This window comes from Saccopteryx leptura, chromosome 1 (genome assembly GCF_036850995.1).
Source record: "Saccopteryx leptura isolate mSacLep1 chromosome 1, mSacLep1_pri_phased_curated, whole genome shotgun sequence".
Classification (NCBI taxonomy): Eukaryota; Metazoa; Chordata; class Mammalia; order Chiroptera; family Emballonuridae; genus Saccopteryx; species Saccopteryx leptura.
In genome coordinates, this window is record NC_089503.1 from 363,662,012 (window position 1) to 363,670,685 (window position 8,674).

The 8,674-nt window shown below is 41.2% G+C and overlaps 1 non-coding gene across 1 annotated transcript; it reads right to left on the bottom strand.

The window, feature by feature from the left end:
- Positions 1 to 1,260: 1,260 nt before the first annotated feature.
- On the bottom strand, positions 1,261 to 1,336 carry TRNAT-AGU (transfer RNA threonine (anticodon AGU)). The gene has a single exon. It is a non-coding gene; the product is annotated as a tRNA-Thr (tRNA).
- Positions 1,337 to 8,674: the final 7,338 nt, after the last annotated feature.

Consider the following 8,674-nt stretch of genomic DNA (forward strand, 5'->3'; position numbering starts at 1 on the left):
AGGTGGTTTGAATCAAATGTGACTCCAACCTATAAAACTTCAAGTCCTCCTCTGAAAACTTCATACACATTCCTTCCAGAATGACTTGGCTTCCTAATTTATCCGGTAATAAAGCACAGAATACCTTCTCTGACAGAATTTCCATGAATCATCACTGCTCAATTCAGTGTCGGCCCTGGGCAGTACCCAGCTGCAGACAGACTGTCCCACAGAGCATTCACCGCCAGATGACTCCAATTCCAGGACTTCTGTCCTGGAGTGTGTCACGCTTACAGCTGAGATTCTAATTGCCATAGCTTGGTAAATCAAAGTGAGCGTTCAGTGTGGGCGTGGTGTGGGTCATCTTAAAAACCAAAAGCATGGTACATTTCTTTACCCAGTGAGGATGCTATAAACTCCTGGTCCTGCCAGCTCTGCTTGTCATGGAAAACAGGCCAGGGGACCTTCCAGCAGGACAGCCAAACCCTAAAAGCTAATGTACAGTTAGCCAAATACTGGTCCCTCCACCCTGTCCACTTCTCTGCCCACCTCCAGGATATGGCTGGGGAAGAAACCTTAAGGAACACCTCGTTCTTCCTTCTTTTGCTTCAAATTGCTTTTATTCATCTAACATCAAGAACCAAGGGAACTAAAGAAAAAATCATATTCTTAAAGGGAAGGGCAGAGAGAAGAATTACCCTCCATATATCAACATTATGTTATTTGATTTAGAAATATGAATTGAGCACCTAGTAAGTGCCAGGCAATGTTTTCTATGATGGGGATACAAGAGTGATGAAACAGCCCCAAATCTTCGCCCTCGCAAACCTGATATTCCAGTGAGAAAGAGCGACAATAAACAAGAAAAGTATACACATTACTATGTTAACTAATAATTACTAAAGAGAAAAAAATAAAGCAGAGAAGGAGGATACAAAGTTTTTGGAAGAGACACTGACATTTTTTTTTTTTTTCATTTTTCTGAAGCTGGAAACAGGGAGAGACAGTCAGACAGACTCCTGCATGCGCCCGACCGGGATCCACCCGGCACGCCCACCATGGGGCGACGCTCTGCCCACCAGGGGGCGATGCTCTGCCCATCCTGGGCGTCGCCATGTTGCAACCAGAGCCAGTCTAGCGCCTGAGGCAGAGGCCACAGAGCCATCCCCAGCGCCCGGGCCATCTTTGCTCCAATGGAGCCTTGGCTGCGGGAGGGGAAGAGAGAGACAGAGAGGAAAGCGCGGCGGAGGGGTGGAGAAGCAAATGGGCGCTTCTCCTGTGTGCCCTGGCCGGGAATCGAACCCGGGTCCTCGGCACACTAGGCCGATGCTCTACCGCTGAGCCAACCAGCCAGGGCGACACTGACATTTTAGAAAGGGTGACGAGGAAAGGCTGGCCAAGAATATAACCATAAAGAAAAACCAAAGGCCCTTCAGGTAGATGGAAGGTCAATCATAATTCCATAGTACTTAAGAACATGTGATATTGACACAAGTATAGACCAATCAACCAATTGAACAAAACCCAGAAATGGACCCACACCTATGAAGAAGCCTTGGTATATGACAGATCCATTGTACAAGTCAATGGAGAAAAATGGACATTTCTAAATGGTGCTGGGACAATTGGCTATCTATAGGGGGGGGGGGTATTACCTATCTACTGCTCTACACAAAAATCAATTCCAGGTGATGTAATGGTTTACATATGAATGGCAGAACTTTAAGAATTAAGAAAAAAGCCTGACCAGGCAGTGGTTCAGTGGATAGAGCGTCAGACTGGGATGCAGAGGACCCAGGTTCAAGACCCCGAGGTCGCCAGCTTTAGCGCGGGCTCATCTGGTTTGAGCAAAATTCCAGCAGCTTGAGCCCAAGGTCGCTGGCTCCAGCAAGGGGCTACTCAGTCTGCTGAAGGCCCACGGTCAAGGCACATATGAGAAAGCAATCAATGAACAACTAAGGTGTTGCAACGTGCAATGAAAAACTAATGATTAATGCTTCTCATCTCTCCATTCCTGTCTGTCTGTCCCTGTCTGTCCCTCTCTCTGACTCACTCTCTGTCTCTGTAAAAAATTTAAAAAATAAAAAAAATTTAAAAAAAAAATTAAGAAAAAAATATTACAGATGGTCTTGATATAGCAAAGAATTTCTTAAGACGTTAAAAAAAAGCACATGTGATTCTGGAGGTGGACAGTATTGGACAGCACAACGCTCCTGAATTGTGCACTTTAAATGATTCAAATAAGTTTTGTGTAATTTATGTCAATCTTTCTTAAAAAGCACAAGCCTAAAAAGGAAAGACTGACAAGTTCAACCACATTTAAATTAAGAACTTAAATTTTAAAAGTACATAAACATATATATTTTTTAATGAGCCACAAGTTGAGAAAAGAAAGTTGTCAGATATAAGTAACACAGAATTTGTATCAGAATGTATTCAATAAGAAAAATATAAAAACACAATAGAAAAGAGGGAGGAACCTGAATAGATATTTTACAAGAGGAAACATGACCAAGAAATAAACAAAAATATATTCAGCCACATTAGTAATTGGGGAATGTGAATTAAAACCACAATAATATAGTATTCTCCATCCATGGACAGAAATTTTAAAGTCTGAAAATATCTAGTGTTGACAGGAACTCATATACCGCAGGTAGAAGTATTGGTTGATGCAACTACTTTTGAAAATAATTTGGCATCATCTGCTACATTGACCTTTTTGCCTCAGTACAGTAATTCTACTCTAAGTATATTCTCTAAAGAAATTCCAGTGAAACACTGGAAATGACCCATCATCAGGAAAAATGAGTAAATAAATTGCAATCAATTCACAGAGGGGAGTATGAAAATAGGACAGTGAGATGAATAAACAACAATTAAAGTAAATATATCAACATGGGTGAGTCTCGAAAACATAGTGTCAACGGAAAAAGCAAGTTGCAGAAGAATTCATCTTTGTGCTGGATATCTTCCAAGCCACCTCTCACTCTATACACTTGTCCTCTCCCCTGCTCTCTGCTGCCCACTTGTAGGAACCACAATATGTCTTCTTGTGCTTTCTGCTTCCAGAACTTCTCAAGTCTGTTAGGGGCCCTAATAGCAGAAGGGGGGAAGGGAGAGAAAGTGAGGCCAATGTGTTTATCCCCCTAGCTGCCTCCCTGCAAGTCTGCCTGTGTCCCTCAAACTGTCATTGCTCCTCTCCAGGTGACTAACTCTAAAGGAGTCTGTCACTCTGGGTGTGGTGACAGTTTCCTCCCCTTGACCTTTCAGGTGTCTACAGTGTCACATTTGACTCCAATGAAATCCTAGTTGATTTAACTATTATTCCTATGTTTCCCGACTTCTACACTTTCACTAATAGTCCCTGCAAAAAAACAAGAACAAAAATCCCTTTTGAAGCCCTGGCTGGATAGCTCAGTGGGTTAGGGTATTATCTTGAGCATTGTCCTGATACATAACGGTTGTGGGTTTGGTCCCTGCTCAGGGCACATACAAGTATCAAGCAATGAATCCATAAATGGGTGAAACAACAAATCGATGTTTCTCTCTTTCTTTCTCCCCCTTCCTCACCAAAATCAATAAATAAAAACAAATTGTATTTGTCTTTGAATTAACCTATATTGAGTGTGCCATCTGTTTCTTATTGGATCCTGATGGGTACAGTCAGCATTTATATAAAAGCTAAAATCAAAACTGAAATGACGTAATGTACAGGAAGACATACTACAGGTAGGACGTTATCAAAGAGAAAATTCAAGACTGGTAAGCTGGGGCAGGGAAGAGAACGCACCGTTGGGGGCACAGGAAGCGGGAAGGCTCTGCATTGTTCCGGTGCTTGTGCTCAACAGTGAGTACATGAATGGACCTCCTCTTCTGTAAGCAGTACACACGTGTAGTGGACATTTTACAAGGAACAGAGCAAACAGAGCAAGGACAGCCCAAGGTACAGGAAAGCACAATTAGTCATCCTCCCTATAGTATCCCATTGGGGAGTGTTTGAAATAGTTTTCACCCTTATTTCTTCGCTCCACCCCCTATCTCATCCCACTTTCTGTCCCTCCAAAACCCTTCTGTCCCCTCCTTTCTCTTTCTATAAAACCCAAGACAGATCTGACACTGTAATAGGGACTGAGAATTTTTGAGAGCATGACTGCTGAAGGCTCAGTGTGGAGGTTCAACACATTCAAATACACATGTGAGGTCCCCTGCTCCTTCCACCCCTGGTCCTGGGACCAGGAGCTCACCCTGACAATGCAGGTTTTCATTCTCGGCTGTCTCCCTTATCTCTGAAGCGCTCGGGTGTCAAGATCCAGAGGTCCCTTCTACTGACAGTACCATCCACCCACCCACGCCTAAGTTCTTGCTCCCACTTGCCAGTGAAATCCACCTCTTGCTGTAATGACCAAGTAGGGGGACCACCGCCCCCCCCCCCGTGCAGGTTGTCCTGCCTGGAGCTTCTCAGCACCCTGCATACATTCAGGAGGAGATGGTGCAGCAGAGGTACCAGGCTGCCCCTCTTATGGGGGTAGCGTAGTCTATAGCTGAGCACAGAATCTTGAATCTGGAAGAGACGTGGGATAGGAAATATATAAGTTTTAATCCAGTACCTCTGCTGGTTATCCACGTGGTGAGTGCATGTTTGGGGGAGGAAGGGTAAAATGAATCTCACAATGAACACTGTTCAATAAAACTTCGTCCTTGGTAGTATATACAGGGGTGGGCAAAAGTAAGTTGACAGTTGTTTGTATGGCAAAGGCAGGCAGGTCATGATTATTACAATAGCCTTATTAACTTAAAAGAAAATTATTTACAACTGTAAACCTACTTTTGCCCACCGCTATATCTGGAAGACTAATAAAAAGCACAGGAAAAAAAATCTGACCTTGGTTTAGCTAAGTGGAAAGAATTTTAAATACTGGTTTTGATGAGAACCACTTATCATGTATGGATAATTACCTTATAAACCATAATTTTAGGCATTTCATGGCTTTGTGTTAAATTAATTTTTTGGCAGAATTTGTTTTACTACCATAATAATTATTCATGCCAGCTCAGAACATTCAGAGATTATAAGAAATACTCATTTTAGGTAAACACACAACCCAATTTGGTGCCTAACAATTTAGTAGAATGTTCCTTATTGTTTTTCCCTATTTAATTTTAAGATGACCGGAATCCACTGTACTAGACTCTAATACTTAGAATCACATTATTGGCATTAAAAGGAATTTAATTGGAGAAAGGGAGCATGAGAAAAGAATCTAAGTAATCAAGGAACTACCCTCAAATACAATTTTACATTTTGCTCTATAATTAATGGTATTTTTCAATGTACTGTACATGATAAATGAGAACTAGAGTGAATTGATTTTTGTGGGGTTTTTTTTTACATGAATTCAGCTAGATCTTGGCAACACACGCTGTTCTCTGGGCCAAAATGACTCTGAATATTTGAATTTTTAATATGAGGATGGTTATTAGACCATGGGCTCCATGAGACCAAGCTATCTCATCCATCTTCGCACTCCTGCCCCTCCCACAGTCCCTGGCACAGGACGGGCCGTCCATAGCTGTCTGCTGAACTGAACTGAACTCTCCTGTATCATACCCAGTTCCAGATGGGCTCTCATACGCTTCATGATGTAATCCTTCAAAGAAGATGTGTTTTCACTTTAGAGTTTGGCTTTCCCACTGAAACTCCTGATCAAAATATTTTCTTTCAGTTGGCTGATTTTTTAGAAACTGAAGTAGGTGTAAATATGATCCTGTTAGGATGCCAAGATTTAGTTCCAACCTGGCTGATAATCATGTCCAAAATTTAGTATTCTTAGCTAGAAAATGATTTTAACATTTCAAAAGATGGAAATAAAAATAAGTCTACCTTATTCTAATTTAAACACTTCAAGATGACTGTTCAAGGTTATCCTAAGTACAGCGAGAAAAGGGAACTTGCTTACACATGTGGAATCACCTTATCTGCATTTTCTTCTTTTTGAACAACAAAATAATCTGTCAGCCATGGGCTCATGTGGTAAATCTTCGGCCATCTGGAAGGACCATGATTTCTTCCTATGAGGTTAAATATTTCAGGGTCAGTGGCCCAGGAGCAGTGTTGTATGTCGTTGGGACTTGGCTCTAAATGGGCTTCTTACCTACTGCTCTCGCTCTAACCTCTCTGCCCCATGAGGCAAAAGGCCATGGGCCCCCAAATCAAATGCTACTATCTCTTTCAAAGGGACAGGTTTCTTTTCCTCCCCACTCAAAACCACCTCCTCTTCATCCAACCTGCACACATACCCAGGCCACACAGGCAACTTTTAGAACCAAGGTCAGTCTCCCCAGAGTGCATTTACGAAGGAATTAGGTTGTTTTGCGCTCTTTCCAGTGGATTGATAGGAGCAGTTGTTTTCCTGGAAACTCTGTTTAATGATCTTAAGTGTGGGAATTTTCTGTCTGCTATGTAGAATTAATCCAATCTTTTTTATATTAACTGCAGACTTTTCCAATTATCTTTGTTTCCTAATAATAATGTTATTGGCATTTGCAGAGGGTGTTACAGTTTTCAAAGCAGTTTCATTTATTTGATCTAACCAATGATTTCTCAAACCACTTGAATTTCTAGGGTCCCTTCATTCAACTATAATTTCCATTTTTTCCTTCCATTTTTATAGTAAGCTTTAAAAGTTTAATAAAAAGCATATCCTGTGTCATCTGGGAGACTATACTACTGCCAAATAGTGCTATATGACTTCAGTGACAGCCCTTGCATATAACGCAAATCCCACTGGTGTCTTATTATCGCCCCAAATCACACTGTTTGGCTTGCCATGCATTGGTAAGCATGTCTAGCTGCCCTTATATTATTAGCAGGTTTTAAAGTCCAAATGTCAATCATCACCTCACTTCCCCAGTGTTCTTAATTTGGATTTTTTCAACAGTTAGAGAGACCAGAGTAGCTTCTATCTTGCAGTCATAATTTGCAACTGCAGGACATTCTATTCTCATGAATAAAGCCTTCAGTTTCCTAAGACATTTAATAAGTCGAGGTTCGGTTTGCTATTGTGAAAACAAACCAGTGTGGAAAAATAAAGTATTATTGAAAACACAATCAAGGTGAACTTAGACATGAAAATGATTCATTAAAGTCAAATAAGATAGGCCCTGGCCAGTTGGCTCAGTGGTAGAGCGTTGGCCTGGCATGTGGGAGTCCCGGGTTTGATTCCCCGCCAGGGCACACAGGAGAAGTGCCCATCTGCTTCTCCACCCCTCCCTCTCTCCTTCCTCTTTGTCTCTCTCTTCCCCTCCCACAGCCAAGGCTCCATTGGAGCAAAGTTGGCCCGGGCGCTGAGGATGGCTCTGTGGCCTCTGCCTCAGGCGCTAGAATGGCTCTGGTTACAAGAGAGTGACGCCCCAGATGGGCAGAGCATCGCCCCCTCGTGGGCATGCCGGGTGGATCCCGGTCGGGTGTATGCAGAAATCTGTCTGACTGCCTCCCCATTTCCAACTTCAGAAAAATACAAAAAATAAATAAATAAATAAAGTCAAATAAGATAAATGATACTTCAATTCATTGAACAAACTAAGACTTCACAGTAGTTGAAGTAGATATTTGTGGTAGAATACTTGGGTTTTCACCAGGTTTGTATCATAATTTCAAAGACATCTAGTGATTCTGAAGATCCTGCTGAGCCCAGCCAGCCAGTACTCAGTTTGTGCTGCAAGTAGATATATTGCTCTAACTCTGCTTTTATGCATACTGACCTGCAACAGTGTACAAGCAGTATAAGTTTTATACTGCTTGGGAAAACTTTTGGTGGGAACAATTAAATTGATTGGCCCTCCAATCAAGTGTATTGGTTAAAAACAAATTAGTTTTTTTAAATAAAAAAATAAATAAGTAACCATGATAGGGATGAGTTACTGTGGTTAAATAAAAAACATCAAGTAAAAAAGTGACTAAATATTGCTATAATTAACCCCAACATATGTTCTTTCATTTTAGCAAATCATCTAGAAAGTTAATACTGTTAATTGGTACCTGACCAGGCGGTGGCGCAGTGGATAGAGTGTCAGACTGGGATACAGAAGACCCAGGTTCGAGACCCCAAGGTTGCCAGCTTGAGCGCAGGCTCATCTGGATTGAGCAAAGTTCACCAGCTTGGACCAGAGGTCGCTGGCTCGAGCAAGGGAACACTTGGTCTGCTGAAGGCCCATGGTCAAGGCACATATGAGAAAGCAATCAATGAACAACTAAGGTGTCACAATGAAAAACTGATGATTGATGCTTCTCGTCTCTCTCCGTTTCTGTCTGTCTGCCCCTATCTGTCCCTTTCTCTGACTCTCTCTGTCTCTGTAAAAAAACAACAACAACAAAAAAACCTGTTAATTGGAATTATATTGATTTTACACTTTTGTATTTAACATGTAAATGTATTTAGGTTTTATGTGGGTATCTTAACTGTACACATATAAAAACTACCATAACAATAACAGTTAAATATCCTCAATAATTTTCTTTTTCTTAAGGACTTTTTTATATGACTCCAGTTTGAGAAATGCTAATCTAGTCATAAATAAACAGTAAGCCTTTTGACTAATGATGTTTTTTGGGGTAAATGCTACACATAGTAACTTAAAATGGTTTTTAACAAATAAAAAAATTAAAATCAATTAGATTTTAAAAAGTTAAAAA